At 42.7% G+C, this 18308-nt stretch overlaps 1 protein-coding gene across 2 annotated transcripts in view; it reads right to left on the bottom strand.

Moving 5' to 3' along the window:
* The window catches only part of FSTL5 (follistatin like 5), a 1009581-nt gene extending 993006 nt beyond the window's left edge, over window positions 1-16575 (bottom strand). The window contains exon 1 of one of the 2 annotated variants that reach the window (XM_063920448.1): window positions 16108-16575. The gene's annotated coding sequence lies outside the window, so the exon portion shown is untranslated. The remainder of the gene's footprint in view (window positions 1-16107) is intronic. The other variant, XM_063920449.1, reaches the window with a different exon arrangement.
* Between the last annotated feature and the right edge of the window lie 1733 nt (window positions 16576-18308).

The raw sequence follows: 18308 nt of genomic DNA, 5'->3' as shown, positions 1-18308 counted from the left end.
TGAGCGAAGCCAAACCTGACTAAAAAATAGTAGACGTGTCCCCACCCGATCGCACTCCCGCAGTGGAGCCCCAGCGTTATGCTGTGGCTTTTGCAGAAGAAGTTGTTGACTTCTGCTCCTGGAAGCCTGAAGGAGTTGTAGGTTTTCTATCTCTTTCTCTCCCTTTTCCTGTCAAAAAAGGGGTACTCTTAGCCTTTTTGTACTTGTTGGGCTGAAAGGACTGCATAGTATTAGAATGATATACTTTTTTAGCCGGCGCAGCTGCCGACGGGAGAAATGCTGACTTGCCAGATGTAGTAGTTGATATCATGGCATTTAGTTTCTCACCAAAGAGGGTCTTACCATTGTAGGGGAATGCCTCAATATTTCTTTTTGATTCTGCGTCAGCATTCCATTGGCGGATCCAGCGCGCCCTGCGGGCTGAAATCGCCATAGCAGAGGCCCTTAAACCCAGTAAGCCAACGTCCTTCATAGCCTCAACTAAGTAACCTGCAGAATCTTTTATATGCCCTAGAATTTGCAGCATATCATCTTTATCTACCGTGTCAATATTAACAATCAAGTTGTCTGCCCACTTTTCCACTGCATTACCTACACACGCAGAAGCAATTGTGGGCCTGAGTAACGTACCCGTTGCAACATAGATGGACTTTAAAGTCATCTCCAATTTGCGGTCAGCAGGTTCTTTTAATGAAGCTGAACCTGGGGCAGGTAAAATAATTTTCTTTGATATCCTGGAGACTGAGGTGTCTATCATTGGGGGGGGACTCCCACTTATGCCTGTCCTCTTCAGGGAAAGGGTACGCTACCCGCAACCTTCTAGGGATAGCAAACTTCTTTTCCGGGTTAACCCAGGATTCCTCAAAGAAAGTCCTTAGACGGAGGAAAAGTCACCACCTGTTTTTTTATTTAATTTAAAATAATCTTTTTCCTCAGGTGGAGGTGTTGTGTCAGGAAACTCCAATACCTCTTTTATAGCAACTATCATACATTGAATGCTCTTAGCCAGTTTGGGGTCTACCCCCCTCAAATCCCCAGTGTCGACCTCCGTGTTGGAATCTGTGTCAGTGTCCCTTTGCATAATTTGGGCTAGAGACCTTTTCTGGGAACAGGAGGGGTCCCAAGTGGATGACGTGGAGGAATCAGCAAACAGTGCATCCTCCACAGACTGTCTCCAATACTTTGTCTACTGTTCAGACTCAGAGAATTTATTTGCTAGCATAGACATATTACTCTGCAGCTTTCTCACCCATACAGGCTCAGAACACTCTTGTGCCTCCAAAATGGGTTCCTCTGGGGAAGAACTTTCTCTAGACATGGTACACACGTGTACAGTCAATCCACTCACACACAGGGGAGCTATTGGGGACAGATCTACCCTAATGTCTGTCAGAGGGACCCAGAGGGAATTGCCAGTCCACACCAAGCGCCCAATATGTATTGCATACAATAATATATATATACATAACCAGAGCGCTTTTATCCAATATGAAGTCCGCAGACTTCAACACACTATGTGCTCCCCTCCCCTTCTATAACACCATGGTACTTGTATCAGCGATATGTGAGAAGCAGCGTTCAGGATCAGCGCTCCGGCGTCTCTGTGAGGAGAAAATGGCGCCAATTGAGTGTTACTAGCAAGTCTGAGAAGCCCCGCCCCCTGTAATGATGCGGTTCAGCCTCAGTAATACAATATTTATACTGGCAGGGGTATATACACCAGCGGCTCCCTTGTGTGTACTTTAATGCCAGTGAGAGTAAGGATTTTATCATGTCCCTCAGAGCATGCCCCCCACCCTGTGCTGAGAGACATGTTTTCGCGCAGCTTCCCGTGCTACGATGGTACCTTTATGCCGCCATGATGACCGGAGGGCCCCTCTCTGCAGGTCTCCGGTAAATACTCACCAGCCTTCTAACTTCTGGCTCTGTTAGGGGGTGGCGACAGTGCTGTGGGAGTGAGCAGCAGCCAGGCAAGGGCTGTGTTCAGTACCCTTCAGGAGCTAATGGTGTCCTGTCAGCAGAAGCAGAGCCATTGAACTAATTGAGAACTTGGTTCCTACTTCCCCCCTAAGTCTCACGAAGCAGGGAAGCTGTTGCCAGCAGCTACCCTGTAAAATAAAAAACCTAACAAAGTATTTTCCAGCAGAACTCTGTAGAGCTCCACTGGTGTGCATCCAGTCTCCCGGGCACATTTTCTAAACTGAGGTCTGGAGGAGGGGCATAGAGGGAGGAGCCAGTTCACACTGTTAAAAAGTCTTAAAGTGCCGAAGGCTCCTGCGGAACCATCTATACCCCATGGTACTAAAATGGAACCCAGCATCCTCTAGAACGTAAGAGAAATACAGAGAACAATACAGCAGGGGATTAAGTCCGACTGCCCAGTCTCAGTTAATCCTATTAAAGGCCAAGATAAACGTGGACCCATCTGTATGTAGATATATTGTAGGCCGAAAGGCAAAAGTCTGTAAGGGCCCCTATATACCATCCAATAGTGGAAAATGTATACAACACATGTAACTTTGACAGTGAAGGTGGGCCCCTCTCAGCTTTGGGCCCTATAGCAGCTGCACTCCCTGCACCTATGGTAGCTACACGCTTACCTCCAATATAACCCCTTCTATCAGGTACAAAGTTCTCTGTAGTTGGACTTCCCTCTTCATTTCTAATTGCTCAGATCTGTGTTGAAACACCTTCCTTTTTAAAGAACTAGTTCAACACAGGTGACAGCAATTATAAATTTAGAGGAAAGTTTAGGAGCAGATTATTTTGTACCTGATGGAAGGAGGGTTTGCGTCCTCTTGTCCAGTAATTTAAAAATGTAAAAAGTGGTAACCAGGGCGTAAAGTGGTCGCGGAGAGGTGGTGGAACTCATTTACCCCACCACCTACTCCAATCCCCGCTCACATTAAGCGGAGCCAGGCTCAGTCCTAATGATTTTGGCACCCACCTGCAAACTATAAATTAATGCCCTACTTCCCATACTTTACAAAGGGACATAGATTTCACAAATCACCAGCATGATCAGATAATAGTACCCCTAATTCAAATTACATCGCAAAGTAGCACAATCTTATTCAGATTACACCTCATGTAGTGCTCCTTTTCATATAACACCACATAGTAATGCCCCTTATTCAGGTCATTAGTGCCCTTTATTCACACTGCACTACACAATGGTACCCTCTATGCATGTTATGCCCACAGTAGTGCCCCTTATACACAATTCCCACAGTAGTAGTGCCCCTTACACATGTGCACAGTTGTAGTGCCCCTTGCACATAATGACCCCAGTAGTACCCCTTTTACACATAATGCTCACAGAAGTGCCACGTATACACAAAATGCCCACAGTAGTAGTGCTGCTTATATACAGAATGCTCACAGTAGTAGTGCCCCTTACACATAATTATTGCGCAGGGCAATGGAGGTGGTAAAATTAGTTCCCCCTAACATTACAGGTGGTGGAACTCAGTTTCACCTCATTCCCCCCCACTTTAACCCCTGGTGGTAACCCTAACATGAGGTAAGGTACTAATGAATTTCACTCTCCCTCATTCTGGCATCTACACCTGTTTGAAAAAGGGGAATTTGCACCCTAAGAAGATTTTATCTGCTACTCACCACACAATAATACCCTATAGTACATTTCAGAAAGCAGAATTCACTTTTGATTAACATTTTTGCAATTTCAATTAAAAAAAACAAAGTCCTTTGAAAAAAGCAAGTTCTAATTTGTGCAGGTACTGCACGAAAAAATGACTGACAACTAAAGTTTGAATGTGACCAGCTCATAAAACTGCTAAAATATGCTCAGCATCAAAGGTGTCAGAAAAGTCTCAGCAGTGAAGAGGTTAATGGAAAACTCATTGTGTTGAAACCATATGACTTTTTGCTTTCTTCCCTCCAGTTACCAACTAACCTTACCTGCCTGTGCCCCTCTAGGTCTCCTATCAATTACACTTACCACTTAGGATGGGGTGGACCTACTAACCGAATAAATCTTATAGATACTGTAAGTCTTATAAAGGACATTTGGACTTAAAAGTACATATTGTATTTATACATAGGGGATTGGTATGTGATCCCGCGGCACGGGATGCCAAATGTCAGTATACCGACATTGGCATCCTGGGTGCTAGAATGCCGACAGGGGGGCGAACGCAACGAAGCCCTTGTGGGCTCGCTGCAAGCTTGGTGGTGAGCTTTGCTTGCCACAGGTTCTATTCTCCCTCTATCGATGTTGTGGACACCCACAGAGGGGGAATCACCTACCTCGCCGGTATTCTGGCTGTGGTATAGTACCCCCGTCTGGATCCTGGCATTGGTATTGAGACAGCCGGGATCCCTACGGGCAGTATGTTAACTGCATACCAGTCACAGCATGCTTAGTTTTATTTGTTCACAGTTACTCTGTCCCCTTCATATAAAATATTTCTAAAAGCACAGGTAACTTCTTGGACTTGAATCTTTTAATGAGATTTTCAAGAATATTTTTGAAAGGGATATAGTGAAGCCTTTTTGTGCAATATCTAAATGTAATTTTTTTTACAAGGGTGGCACTAAAGGAGCTGGAGCCGCAGAAAGCAGCATACAGTACCTTCCAAACCAACACTGAGATTCAACTGAACATTTATTTATTATGAACCAGCGTGCACAGGATACACGGTAGCATACACATCCACACAGACAAGCCACAAAGATATATTCAACACATATTTCATACAACACGTAAATTACACATAGCCAAAACATGACAAGCACCAGACATTATAATGTATTTATATATTAGAGTGTAACATCAGATATATATGTATTATTGGAACGGAACAAGTTAAATATATCAAGCAGACTTCCTGAAGACTTGAAACTGGATTCACAGTCATGGCCCTGGGGGCAGACACATGTGTTTGCAACAGAGGACAAAAGCCCTCACTCTGACCTATGAGCCGTCGAGTTCTTGAGAGGTCTAGCCTCTGGACCAATGTAAGAAGATGAAACCCACTGTTGTATACACCTATTATTTTACTTTATAAACATAGGGACCCAGAAGCAGGGAACTCTCTGATGCATTCTCATACACTCTCTCTCTCTCTCTCTCTCTCTCTCACACACACACACACACACACACACACACACACACACACACACCCTTATCAGAAGTCTCCTACCTGATGACTGGCTGCCTGGGACCAGTGAAACTAAGCATATGTATATTGGCTGTAACTGATTCATATGTATCTACAATTGCTTCTTTTATAACGGTAACTCTGTAACCATATATATTATAACTGAATGATATACTGTACATATGTAATTTTGTATGCATACCCTTTTAATATCAAATATATATCTCTGAGCGTTGGACCTCAGCTTACAATGTGTGCAACTGCTTGCTTTCTCTTAAGGGATATAGTGTTGTGACGTTCAGCGCACTTTTATCGTATATGGTTATAAGATGCGCCTTGAGTCTGCAGTATATATTAAGGCTGGCACTGAAATGTTTATTTAGAAATAATTTGAAATTCACAGTGCATAAAAGTATGGGGGTGGAATTAGTGTATCACCTTTGGCGCTAGGGGGAAAAACTGAAATGATCTAAACTTAAATCCCAAAATGTGGATTACTTTCCTAAATAATTCTTAGTAGTGCAGTGTGTAATGGTAGGACTTTACTGTGCTGCATACCCCCACTCACGTTGTTCAGGGGTATGCTGCACACATCAAGGTTTCTTTTCTCTCCCTCGGTGGAAACAATGTCTAGGTTCAGTAAACCAAATGTTAAAACGATCAAAAGACTGGGTGTCGTATCCCAACTCACACGATGTTAGAAGTGTTAACTCTCATCAAGGTTTCTTTTACTGAAATCCAAAGTTTCCCGCCTGTGGTCATCTCATACATCAAACCGAAAAAAAAGAAAAAAGGCCAATGTTTAGTATTACCTTTGACTGTTATTTCATAGAAAGCTAATTTTCGCTAGTACAGTCGTACCCCACTCACACAAAAGTTTGGTACAACAATCTTATAAAGGTTTCTTTTTAGAGTTATCCTGCCCGTGGATAACTTCTCCAACCCAATATCTTCAAAAGGTAATTGCGTACCCCCGACTCACACAGTCATCAAATGTATAACTCCTATCAAGGTTTCTTTAAGTGGTCATAAGATTTGTGGGTGTACCCCAACTCACAGGTGAGTCAGTCTAGTGAATCCTATCATGGTTTCTTTGCTGTACTCCCATTTGGTAGTCAATGGTGGTCAATACATATGGACTCTTGATGTCAAAAAATTTACAATAATTTATTTGTTCACAGATGATCTTTAAAATATCCACCATAAAAAAAAGACCTCACATCCAAAGAAAAGTTCTCAAGAAAAGTACAATCATAAAACACGAAAAATACAAATAGAAATAGAAAGTGAGCAAAAATGCAGGTTAAAAAATGTTATTCAAAGATAATATCCTTGTTAGAAAAAGTTTGGTGGCTACTCACACAGCAGTCTGTCGACGCATTTCGGTCCTTGGACCTTTGTCAAGACATGACCTGCTGTGTGTGAAGCCAGGTATTTATGTTACCAGTAGCCAATCCCACCCAAACAGGAAATTGCTGTATAGGAAATGACATCAACACTTTAGTATACTTAAGTGTCTAAACTCGTACATATATTAACATTAATCCTGGGGACACATAACCCCAAGGATAATCTATATTTGTTGGTACATCCTAGTTCTTATTTTAATAAAAAATAAACATTTGGTTCCCTTATATACACAATGTTTAGTTCCTCTTTCACAGGCATTATGGGTAATGTAGTCCTGTCTGTGAAGCGGGACAAAGTTCTTCTAACAGTTATCCAATTGATTTCTAGTGTGTGATCCTTTGGTTGCGTGTTGTGCCTCATTATTACACGCCATGCCATGGAGTTCTGGGAAATGTAGTCTTTTGCCGTACTCCGATCATTAGAATCGTGCATGCATCCTTTCAAGATAATCAATCACGGGATATTGTGGGATATGTAGTTTCACCTCCTCCCGACTCCTGTGGTACGCAAACATAGACAGCTAACTTGTCTGGAGAGACAAATGTCAGTTAATAACGTGGAATCCGTCCTCCCATACCAGGGTATTATGGGGGATGTAGTTTTAGACCTGCGATCTCCGTTCATACAGTTCATAGATCGCACCAATGGTGAATTTGCTCACGGAGGCACCAAGGACTCATTTAGATGGTCATATGTTCGGCCATATATTATCCAGAATCGTGTGCATGCAAATATAAATAAAACATGGTTGTCACTATTTTTTCAACAAACAAAACTGTGACAAGTCCTTGGTGCCTCCGTGAGCAAATTCACCATTGGTGCAGTCTACAGTATTCCAGATTCCTAAGAATGAATGACGGGTTCCATACAATACCTGTATGAACGGAGATCGCAGGTATTATTTAGGAAAGTAATCCACATTTTGGGATTTAAGTTTAGATCATTTCAGTTTTTCCCCCTAGTGCCAAAGGTGATACACTGATTCCACCCCCATACTTTTATGCTCGAATACTGTTTTGGATAGTGGTGAATCCAATTGGATCAGTGGTCCCATAGGCTGCATCCCCTTGCGCCAAGTTGTGTGTCTCACAAATCCCAACCCTCTTAAATCTGTGCATATGTATAAAGAGGGTACACACGGAGCAAATTTTGCTTAATTTCTTAATCTGACTAGATTGCTTAGAAAAGAGGCATACATCGCTCAGTGTGTATGCCCCATAGCAATAGCGATGCGCGACCCTGCGCGTCGCTATCGCCGGTACTAGATTGGCCTGCATGCAGGCACAATCTAGTCAGGTCGCTCACTTCATCGCTGTGTGAAGTGAGCACCCCGCACCGTCCCCACCCTCCGCTCAGCACACATTGCACTGAATGCTGAGCGGGGGGAGAGATGTGTGCTGAGCGGTCTGTGACAGATCGCTCAGCACACATCTCTCCATGTGTATCCTCTTTAGACTTGGGGTCCCATGCCTGTAAAAGTGAAGAGGATGTAGGCAGGGATCTAAAAGCAGGGCTGACCAACATATATATATATATATATATACATATATCTCCCCAGTGCATGCCTGCGACACCTGCATCTACCCAACATTATCTACATGCACTCAACAATTTTATTTTTAATTATTTATTTTCTCTATAACATTGCTATGATTTACTTTTGCAACTTTTAACCATAGAAGACCTTGCAGAGTAAAAAAATTACGTATAGAAAAAGTATAACAAAATGGCAGTTTTAATATATAAATTTAAAGAGAGGATCTAATAGTGAATGACAAGCCAGTAACTATTTAATCAATTTTCATGTGTCTGCTAGTACTGCCTGAAGCATTTTTCCCTATGGTCTGGAACCAATTGACTAGTTGCTGGCCCTGTCATTAACAGCCAGAGGAGTTTTCTAATGGCTTTGGTCATTAAAGTGTACAGCCACAGAGATTGGTTACAGGGACATTCACATCTACATCACTGTTTAGTTAATTCATGCAGAGGTGCTTATAGTAGTAGTTTTTCATGAAACCATCACAAACAATTCCATATCCAAGGCCCCATTCCTCTTAACTGGCTGTAAGTTATCAATGTGTCTGGTACTTGACCAACAAAAAACAGAGCACTTCCTGTAATGTAAACCAACATGTCAATGGGTACCTGCAAGCAAAAGCATGCCCTGCCAGCCTTGGATATGCTGAGAATTCCCCAATGTGCTAAACAGGTAAAGGCCCAATGTGATGTTAATAAAGGCAGACCCCATATTATGGGTTTAATGTAGTGTCACCTGGCAAGCATGACACACAGTATGGTTAGCAGTGTGTCAGTTGGAGGTTCCCCACTCTCTTCATCTTCAAGAAATTGATGCTACCAACTGGACATGGGAGAACCTTTGGGAGTGGGACAACAGTTTATTAGAAAAATTGTTACTTTTAACATTGCAAAGGCCATCATCCGAATGCATAATCCCTATGAAGTCCATGCAGGCAGTCTTTTCAGTTGCTCGAAAAGACTGCCGATTTGCTCTGTGCATGCACCATACCTACATTAGTATGTACGTATGTATGTATGTATATATATATATATATATATATATATATATATATATACATATGTTGAGTATCCCTTATCCAAAATTCAAAATCCCACATTTTTGGGTCCCCTACTGAGAAAATGACATATACATTATATATTATGTGTATATATAGATATATTATATAGATAAATAGATATATAATATAATATATATGTATAAGTGTCATTATCCCAGTAGGGGAACCAAAGATGTGTGATTTTGATTTTTGGATAAGGGATACTCAACATATATATATATATACACTGCTCAAAAAAATAAAGGGAACACTAAAATAACACATCCTAGATCTGAATGAATGAAATATTCTTATTAAATACTTTGTTCTTTACATAGTTCAATGTGCTGACAACAAAATCACACAAAAATTATCAATGGAAATCAAATTTATTAACCCATGGAGGTCTGGATTTGGAGTCACCCTCAAAATTAAAGTGGAAAAACACACTACAGGCTGATCCAACTTTGATGTAATGTCCTTAAAACAAGTCAAAATGAGGCTCAGTAGTGTGTGTGGCCTCCACGTGCCTGTATGACCTCCCTACAACCCACATAAGTGGCTTAGGTAGTGCAGCTCATCCAGGATGGCACATCAATGCGAGCTGTGGCAAGAAGGTTTGCTGTGTCTGTCAGCGTAGTGTCCAGAGCATGGAGGCGCTACCAGGAGACAGGCCAGTACATCAGGAGACATGGAGGAGGCCGTAGGAGGGCAAAAACCCAGCAGCAGGACCGCTACCTCCGCCTTTGTCAAGGAGGAACAGGAGGAGCACTGCCAGAGCCCTGCAAAATGACCTCCAGCAAGCCACAAATGTGCATGTGACTACTCAAACGATCAGAAACAGACTCCATGAGGGTGGTATGAGGGCCCAACGTCCACAGGTGGGGGTTGTGCTTACAGCCCAACACCGTGCAGGACGTTTGGCATTTGCCAGAGAACACCAAGATTGGCAAATTCGCCACTGGTGCACTGTGCTCTTCACAGATGAAAGCAGGTTCTCACTGAGCACATGTGACAGACGTGACAGAGTCTGGAGACGCAAAGGAGAACGTTCTGCTGCCTGCAACATCCTCCAGCATGACCGGTTTGGCAGTGGGTATGTAATGGTGTGGTGTGGCATTTCTTTGGGGGGCCGCACAGCCCTCCATGTGCTCACCAGAGGTAGCCTGACTGCCATTAGGTACCAAGAGGAGATCCTCAGACCCTTTGTGAGACCATATGCTGGTGTGGTTGGCCCTGGGTTCCTCCTAATGCAAGACAATGCTAGACCTCATGTGGCTGGAGTGTGTCAGCAGTTCCTGCAAGACGAAGGCATTGATGCTATGGACTGGCCCGCCCGTTCCCCAGACCTGAATCCAATTGAGCACACTTGGGACATCATGTCTCGCTCCATCCACCAACGCCACGTTGCACCACAGACTGTCCAGGAGTTGGCGGATGCTTTAGTCCAGGTCTGGGAGGAGATCCCTCAGGAGACCATCCGCCACCTCATCAGGAGCATGCCCAGGCGTTGTAGGGAGGTCATACAGGCACGTGGAGGCCACACACACTGCTGAGCCTCTTTTTGACTTGTTTTAAGGACATTACATCAAAGTTGGATCAGCCTGTAGTGTGTTTTTCCACTTTAATTTTGAGGGTGACTCCAAATCCAGACCTCCATGGGTTAATAAATTTGATTACCATTGATCATTTTTGTGTGATTTTGTTGTCAGCACATTCAACTATGTAAAGAACAAAGTATTTAATAAGAATATTTCATTCATTCAGATCTAGGATGTGTTATTTTAGTGTTCCCTTTATTTTTTTGAGCAGTGTATATATATATGCCATATATATATAGATGGGATCCGGTCTGAAGATCGACAGTGTCTAGGTCGACAATGTTTAGGTCGACCACTATAGGTCGACAGTCACTAGGTCGACAGGGTCAGAAGGTCGACATGTTCTAGGTCGACATGAGTTTGTTTGTTTTTTAAATATATTTTTACTTTTTCATACATAACGATCCATGTGGACTATGATTGGAACGGTAATCTGTGCCGAGTGAAGCAGTAGCGGAGCGAGGCACCTTGCCCGAAGCATGGCGAGCGAAGCGAGCCATGTGTTTGCACTAATTGGGGTTCCCCGTCACTCTACAAAGAAAACAACACCAAAAAAGCATTAAAAAACTCATGTCGACATTTCAACCTGTCGACCTAGAACATGTCGACATTCTGACCCTGTCGACCTTCTGACCCTGTCGACCTAGTGACTGTCAACCTATAGTGGTCGACCTAAACGTTGTCGACATAGACACTGTTGATCTAATGATCCACACCCATATATATATATATTTATGTATCCCTGTGGGTTGAGCTGTGTTGGTAAGACCGACAGGACCCCTAGAGAGCGCATGACAGCCCATTGGTCCTCGACTAGATCAGACATTGAGACGGGACACAGTGACCAGCCGGTGGCGAGGCATTTTGCCACCGCTGGCCACAGTCTCGCCTCACTCAGATATCGTATCATTGACCACATCCCCCCTAATCCAAGAGGTGGGGATCGGTCGCTGAAATTATTGAGATGCGAGTCCAGATGGATATATAAATTAGAGACACTCACACCAAAGGGGTTAAATGATTCGTTAGGCTTGCACTGCTTTATATAGATACTATCTTGCAGTATGATTTAATTTGAAAGGTTACTGTGGAGCGCAACAAATGTATCCTTGTATTATTAAAATGTAGAGCATCTTAGTTTAATATGCTGCTGTATAATGTTTTTATTGACTAATTTTCATCTGATTGTCAATGATAATATATGGTACTCAAGATATTTATTTAAGTTGGTTATTTATGTCAGAGTACATTATGTACTGCCGCTTATTTAAGTCACTTTTTATGTATGTTGTGTTTACTCTGTATTGTTCTAACCACGGAATGGGTGTGTTGACGTCACTGATGTGCATCACTCACCTGCGTCCTGGGCCTGTTTGAACACGTGCGCTGTCGGGGGGATAAATAGGGCAAGTCTTTTTGTGTTTGCATATGTGCTGATGACGGTGAAATAAAATACCACCGAAACGTTGATATACCTGACGACTGTGAGCCTTTTTTGTTACCTGAGTGCCGCCGACAAAGATTTGCTATATATATATATATATATATATATATATATATACAAATACAAGTTTATAAAATGGTGTTATTGCACTGCTGGGAACACTGTAGTCAGGGACAGGAGTTTCAGCCAGCTGAAGGGATTGATTGAACAATATCCCACCATGACTGCAGTTTTCAGATGGTGTTATATAAAGTCAACTTTTACGCATTTTTTAAACATTTTACTGCTACCTGAATAACAGAATTAGTTCTCTGTTGGATATACTGTATTACACAGACATCACAGTCCCCCGACCAGATTTTGCAGATTGTTACGGTGTATGAAATTAAAGGGACCGCAGAAGAAATAAGCAATTTCTTTGTGGTACAGCTTTAGGAAAACAGGCCAGAGGCAAAGATAACCCCTTTTCCATACAAAAAAAGACTGAAAATGGACAATCACTGCTTCATAAATAGACCCATATGCATTTTATACCAGAGAAGAAGCTGAATAGCAATTATAAGTGGATTCCAGAAAATGAATACCATTTGGCAAAATAATAATAATAATAATAATAATGTTCATGATTTTCTTTTTTAAACACAGAGTACCTTAGTCTATTTCTCCACTTTAGAAACTCTTTGTTGTACTTGACTGCCACCAGTCCATTAAATCAGCTGTTGACTACAGGCTTTAACTTATCATCACTTCCAAAACATTGTCTGCCCAGGAACACTTTGATGTTAATGAAAAGGTGAAAATTGGACTATGGGGGGGGGGGGGGGGGGATGATTCAAAACCTCCCACCCAAAACAAGTGATGGGCATAGATCTTCCTCATGCACATATGTTCATCCATTATTGAACATTTCACAACACCTCCTCACCTCCTCTTTTCTCCATACACCTTCTTTAATTGGCGATAAATTTCAGCGGGTCTCACTTTCTATGCATTCAGAATCAAAAAACACTCCTCACTTCACAGTCGGAAGAATTTTATATTGTAGCGTTCATTTTAAGAATGCACGACATCGCCAAAAACAACCATAACAACACGCCAATCACAGAGCACTTAGAAGCCAGGTCAGGGAAACCACCTGACTCTGAATAGGGGAGGTGAGTGACTTGTGCGCCGAGTAGATTATCCTAATACCTAGATCTATTAAGTTCAGACCTTTCCCATATATTATTGTTATAGTTAAGCATTGACTGTGTGCTGTTGGAATTGTTAATCCACAGGGTCGGACTGGCCCACAGGGGAACAGGGGAAACCACCAGTTGGCACCACTGCCTGTGGGCCCTCCTCCTCTTCCTCCTCCTCCTCTAGGGATCAGGTTTCAGACTCTTTCCTAGTGCACTTGAATTATGCATTATGCTTATGTTACATTGTACTTCACAAGAATATGGTTTATTATATATTTACCAAGAGGAACAGAACATGTACTCTGTAATGGTTAGCCAAATGTCTGTGGTGGCTGGCCACGCCCCAGTGGAGCCTGGCCACACCCTTAAGCATGGGCCCCTACAACAGCATCCCCCTGCGGGCCCTTCATGCTCCAGTCCAACACTGTAATAATCCATAACCTTTTTTTTCAAAAGTGCTGGAATTTATATAATAAATCTGTAAATACAAACAAAACATAATCCAGCAACATTATTGTTACATGTATTGTATAGCCAGAAGGACACACATTTACAGTAAATATACATCTACCTAACATATAATCAAAATGACATCATATCTTATATCAGGATTTGTAGGTCCAGTCAGTAAGTGGAAGGGAAAACACAGAATGTAGTTATTGCTGCTGCTTGAGAAGGAATAAGACACTTTAATGCAGAGCTGACGGCAAATGTATTTTTCTTTAAGGGTATAAAATAAAAGAGTACTCTCTGTGAAATATAGAGTAGCTGTCATTCCTGTGTGACATTCATTTGACTCAGCAAGTAGGGGCTGTGATAGTCTTAGATGTCAGTTCTCAGCAAATGGCAATCACCAAACATAATCATGCCTTATGGGAAAAAATGCTCTCTCACCTGTAAAGCACAAACATGTATAAGAGCATATATGTATGCACTGTATACAGTATGTGCACGTGTAATGCAATCTACTGTCAGCAAAACTTGTACCATGACAACCAGGCGTATCTTATGGCATACATGCATTTATAGATGATACTGGGTTCTGTATTGTATAATGTCTGTTAGTTATGTTTTCATGAGTTCATCTGTAGTAATGGTCATGAATTTCCTTGCCAGCAGTCAGTTTTAATTCACTTTACAAATGAGTTTGTCGCGCACATGACACGGTATTCTCCTAGATCAATACGATTAGTTCAAATCTTCTGCACAAGCCAAATGCTTAGAAATAGCAATTATACAACATTCACTACTAAACTGCACTCACAGGGTAACAGAAATTAGCTCATGTTAGAAATACCTTACCCAATGTTACTGCCTCAGGGACAGAGACACTTTGCAAATTAAACATGATCTACAAAATCAAGTCTTTAAGAACAATATATTTAAAACACCTTCTTAATAAAACTTCCAATCAAACACTGATATACAAACGATGTCAGTTTAGTAATATGACATTAGATAACAGTGGCTATTACAATACTATGACCACCTTGGTGGGGCTGTCCATAGAGTTATCTATGAACTATATGCTTGCTTGTTGTTTTATGTGGAAAGCTACACTACATAGCAGCTAATAATTACAGCAGCACTGCAAATACATAGAGCAGGCCACTAAGCAATCCCAAACTTATGTATAATATAATTAGCAATCTATTTAAGGCACATACCTTAAGGTATTTAAGTGTGTGTGTGTGTGTGTGTGTGTGTGTGTGTGTTATTTATATATATATGAAATATATATATATATATATATACATACACAGTATATATATATATATAATATATACATACATACATACATACTCACAAAGTATATATATATATATATATATATAAAAACAAGCATTTTCCACACACAAGTATTAGTAGTATAGCTAAGTTATCAAGATTAAAAAAAATGTATTCCATATGATAACATGTTACAATATACAGTGTATGTATATATATATATATATATATATATATAGTAATACGTGTGTGTGTGTGTGTGTGTGTGTGTGTGTGTGTGTGTGTGTGTGTGTGTGTGTGTAATACTGTTCGGTTTACCTCTTGTTAGTATCTGCTCCCAGATAGACTATAGATTGTAAAGCATTGACATTAAGGGACTTGATTTGAATGCTTATTAGAAAATATCTCACGTCAACAATGGCCGTCTGTTCCACATGCATTCATATTCTACGGATGTTACAGTGGATGAAACTTTTACAATGAACTTCTTGAAAAGTTTTAGCACTCACACACGAACACTGGGTGCTGTTAGATCCAAGTGTGATGTTACTATCACAGATCTGCATGAGGATAGCAGCAGTAATACAACAACTCGCTTCACACTACAATGGTACTTCTTTAGCTTTGGAATCTTTTACTACAATGACAAGGCTCTCTCAATATACACATTATTTAACATAATCGTTGTGTAGGCAGGACTTGCAGGGAAGGGTTATAGCTTCCAACATATGAATCTGCTATGTATACTCTGTATAATATAGTACATGCACTTTACATAGACTTACAAAAGGAAAAGCTCACAAATCACGTTGCTCTTCAAAAAGGACTCAGCTGAAAGTGCCTGTGCTGTGATAATGACATTGGTAATGCAACAGTTTCTCTTCACAGTTTAATCAGTAAATCGGATCTAGGGGGTGCCCAGCTCCCCCCCCCCCCCTTTGCTAACCTATGGTGTACTGCTGACTTCTTAATTCTGTTATCTTATGACAACCAGGGTGCATATATATGTCAAACAGGATGATAAGTAAAACAGCTGATTACCTGCGTTGGGTGAAGTCTCCCGAAATACCTTGTAGCGTAATTCCCCAGAAGCAAATAACGTGCAGCAAATCCAGAAATGATTTAAGCAAAACAAAAAGAAAATAAAATCCCAACGAGTAGTGATGGAGCGATTCCGGGAGCAACGCTGCACTCTCTCTTATCCAAGTTTTGTGCTGTAGTAGCGTTAACTGTAGAGCGCTGCGCTCAGCTCCCCTTCCCAGTCAGCGCAGGGCAGGAGCAGCAGCCGGCGTGGGGGCAGAGTTCAGGACCAGCGGATAAGTGGACAGCGCCTGCACAGTATAACTCCTCTCCTCCAGTCTCCCAGCCAGGCTGAAGCCATGGCCACTCCCTCAGCTGTGCTCTGCTCACACACCTCCCCGCCTGGCTGTACACGTCATCCTGCCAGTGCATCGGCTTCGCTTGATCTTTCACATGCCCTACCACCAACTGCACAGGCAATGCAGTGTACCGTAGGAGGTGGCAGTAATATGCTCGGCGCCTGAGAGCTGCCACACCTCCTGGCTTCTTATGAGAAGCATACTGCTCATACTGAACACAGTGCTTGCAGAGATGGATCACTCGTAGCTACTTTATTTAAGCATTATAAACACAGCCCTTTTCACCTACTGTCATACCCATGTGGTGTGGTGTTGTCGTTTTTTTTTTTTTAAATGTACTACAGTTGTACTGTACAATTCTAGAGTTAGAAAGCAGTTGTCGTTTTGTGTACAACTACAGCATTTATATGAGTTCAGTATCAAATGCCAGCGGACGGGATCCCAGCTGTCATTATCCGAACAGCGGGATCCCATCCGCCAGAATGCCAGCAGCTGGGCGAGTGCTAGAAAGCCCCTTGTGGGCTCGCTGCGCTTGCCAAGCTGCGGGCATGGTGTCTCGTTGTGCTCACCACAGGTTCTATTCTCCCTTTCAGGGCCGTTTCTAGACAATTTGGCTCCCAGTGCGAGATTTAAAAATGCGCCCCCCCCCCCCCCCATTGCTATAAAAAAAAATTGCGTGCCCCCCCCCATATAGCTATAAAAAGAAAAAGCATGTGCGCACTCCCGACAAGGGTGTGTGGCCTGATTAAAATGGGCGTGATCTCATTAAAGTGGGCGTGGCCTCGTCTGATATCATCACGCCCACCACAGGAGAGAAAAAATTAAAATTAAAAAAGTCTCCATTTTACACATTACAGCAGGCAAGTGTCCCCATTTTACACAGCGCGGCAGGCAGGTGTCCCCATTTTACACAGCGCGGCAGCCAGGTGTCCCCATTTTACAAAGTGCGGCAGGCAGGTATCCCCATTTTACACAGTGCGGCAGGCAGGTATCCCCATTTTACACAGTACGGTAGGCAGATATCCCCATTTTACACAGTACGCAGGCAGGTGCCCCCATTTTACAAAGTGCGGCAGGCAGGTATCCCCATTTTACACAGTACGGCAGGCAGATATCCCCATTTTACACAGCGCGGCAGGCACGTGCCCCCATTTTACACAGCACGGCAGGCAGGTGTCCCCATTTTACAAAGTGCTGCAGGCAGATATCCCCATTTTACACAGTGCGGCAGGCAGGTATCCCCATTTTACACAGTGCGGCAGGCAGATATCCCCATTTTACACAGTACGCAGGCAGGTGCCCCCATTTTACACAGTGCGGCAGGCAGGTATACCCATTTTACACAGTATGGCAGGCACGTGCCCCCATTTTATACAGCACGGCAGGCAGGTGCCCCCATTTTACAAAGTGCGGCAGGCAGGTATCCCCATTTTACACAGTGCGGCAGGCAGGTATCCCCATTTTACACAGCGCGGCAGGCACGTGCCCCCATTTTACACAGTACGGCAGGCAGGTGTCCCCATTTTACACAGTGCGGCAGGCAGATATCCCCATTTTACACAGTACGGCAGGCAGATATCCCCATTTTACACAGTACGCAGGCAGGTGCCCCCATTTTACACAGTGCGGAAGGCACGTATCCCCATTTTGCACAGTGCGGCAGGCAGGTATCCCCATTTTACACAGTGCGGCAGGCAGGTATCCCCATTTTACACAGTGCGGCAGGCAGGTATCCCCATTTTACACAGGGGGAGAGAGAGAGAGATAGAGATAATACTTACATCTTCCCGCTCTTTGGGTCCCGCCGCCTCAAGTCCCTCGCGCCGGCCGCCTCCTCCTTCCAGGCTTATCTCCTCTCCTCCC

This window comes from Pseudophryne corroboree, chromosome 1 (genome assembly GCF_028390025.1).
Source record: "Pseudophryne corroboree isolate aPseCor3 chromosome 1, aPseCor3.hap2, whole genome shotgun sequence".
Classification (NCBI taxonomy): Eukaryota; Metazoa; Chordata; class Amphibia; order Anura; family Myobatrachidae; genus Pseudophryne; species Pseudophryne corroboree.
Note: the sequence above shows the minus strand (reverse complement) of the source record. Positions and strands in the feature narration are given on the sequence as shown.